This window comes from Botryllus schlosseri, chromosome 9 (genome assembly GCF_051294905.1).
Source record: "Botryllus schlosseri isolate E-star chromosome 9, Bs_hap1, whole genome shotgun sequence".
NCBI lineage: Eukaryota > Metazoa > Chordata > Ascidiacea > Stolidobranchia > Styelidae > Botryllus > Botryllus schlosseri.
In genome coordinates this window covers 27,386,681-27,388,584 of record NC_137244.1, presented here as the reverse complement: position 1 = coordinate 27,388,584, position 1,904 = coordinate 27,386,681, and the positions used below count along the sequence as shown (strand labels likewise).

The following is a 1,904-nucleotide window of genomic DNA, read 5'->3' as shown; positions in this document are numbered from 1 at the left end:
CAAATGTTACACCTCAGCGATTTCCGTAATTTATTTATAATTTCATCATTGAACACATTTGATCACATGAACCATTTCAATATGAAGTTGAAGTTCTGTACCTCAAAGAAGCTGTTCAAATATAATCATTTCAAAACACAACGAGACTTCGATCCAATAAAAATATAGAAATGTGTCGAAACGACTTGGAGTTGGAGTAGCCTTTGAAATCACACACACACCTGGGGCTAGCAGGGGTCACCAACTCGAAATTGGGCAATATCCAGGAGCGCACATGTTTCAACTAGGTAGGCGCAGCCCGCGAAAACATAGCACTATCGAAAGGCAAAGGTTCTGCGACACTGCTGCGTCAATCAATACACTGCTTCCATGACCTGTTTTTGTCCAGTAGCCCCCTCCCTAACTGCGGAATAGGTCGTATTCGTATCATCCGTATTGTTATCTGTGGCGAGCTGTGAATATAACACAAAAAGGACGTAGTCCAAAATGAGGACAGTTATAAATATAGGTGTGCTACAGTTGTAGCATAGCAATTTACAACGTAGCTACGTTGTAAATTGCTATGGTTGCAGTATAGAAATTAAACATGGAACGGCAACGACCGATTTTGCAGCTTCGTTCCGCTTCGCCGAGGCTGGAGTCGGGAATTGTTTCGCGTAAGCGACTGTAGGATAGGCTTACCATACGTCCTCTTTTAAGAGGATTTGTCCTCTTTTTTGAAAGTGTCCTCGGAGGACGGCCTTTTGTCCTCTTTTTTGAGATTTTGTCCTCTTTTTTGAAAATTTAGGTCAGATTTAGAGGAAATTGCGAGTGATATACCGCAAATTAGCGCAGAAGTGAAGCTCCGGCGGGTATTTCGGAGGGAAAAGTGGTGATTTCAGCTCTGAGCGAGAAGAAGACCTTTTTTTTTTTTTTTTTTTTTTTTCAGTCAACCGATCATGAAGTGGGAAGAATTTACCGGTTTTTGAGAATTCTTCTACAGTTTTGCATGTCTGAAATTTCTGAAAAAGTGTCCTCTTTTTTCATTTCCGAAATATGGTAAGCCTACTGTAGGATTTCTGGCAATCCAAAAGCTATCTTCCCGAGCGCTCAAATTATTGAATCTGGTCTTGATCGAAAGCTACTGTTGCACCGATTCCGAAAATATAAATTAAAATAATGTTCAGGCACTGATCCACCTATAATCCGTCCTCCAATCTGAAATATCGGCATTGTTCGAACAATCGGAGAGTCGCAACGGGTCATTGTTAAGGCCATTGTGTTACGGTTACCCGATTGTTCTGAACAATGCCGATATTTCAGACTTGGAGGACAGATTCTAGGTGGATCAGTGCGTGATCAATATTTTAATTTATATTTTCGGAATCGGTGCAACAGTAGCTTTCGATCAAGACCAGATTCAATAATTTCTGCGCTCGGGAAGATAGCTTTTGGGTTGCCAGAAATCCTACAGTCTCTTACGCAAAACAATTCTCCACTCCAGCCTCAGCGAAGCGGGACGAAGCTGCAAAATCGGTCGTTGCCGTTCCATGTTTAATTTCTATAGTTGCAGTTGCAGTGTCACTATTTAGTTTTCATGAGCCCCTGAAAACTAGTCGCTAACCACCAAGAAAATCTTCTGACGACAGGTTAGAAAGAAGGTTTGTAATGACTCGACAATGTTGCGACTCGGGTCACTTTGTGTATTGACTCGACTTGTACGCGAGAAATTCTCAAAATAGAGTCACTCATTATGACATCATAACAGTATGAATGATGTGAAAGTTCAAATATCTGCCACAAAGAATATAATGTCTGTTATCCATCACAATGAACATAATTAACTATAACTATAAAATCAGATTGACTTGTGACTCAGAACATTCTGACTGTCAAGAACCCCTAATATAAATGATAAGCCTGTT

General features: G+C 40.5%; 1 protein-coding gene across 1 annotated transcript in view; it reads right to left on the bottom strand.

The window, feature by feature from the left end:
- LOC145445899 (lipoxygenase homology domain-containing protein 1-like) overlaps window positions 1-1,904 on the bottom strand; it is a 251,303-nt gene that overhangs the window by 225,975 nt on the left and 23,424 nt on the right. The gene's annotated exons all lie outside the window — the stretch shown is intronic.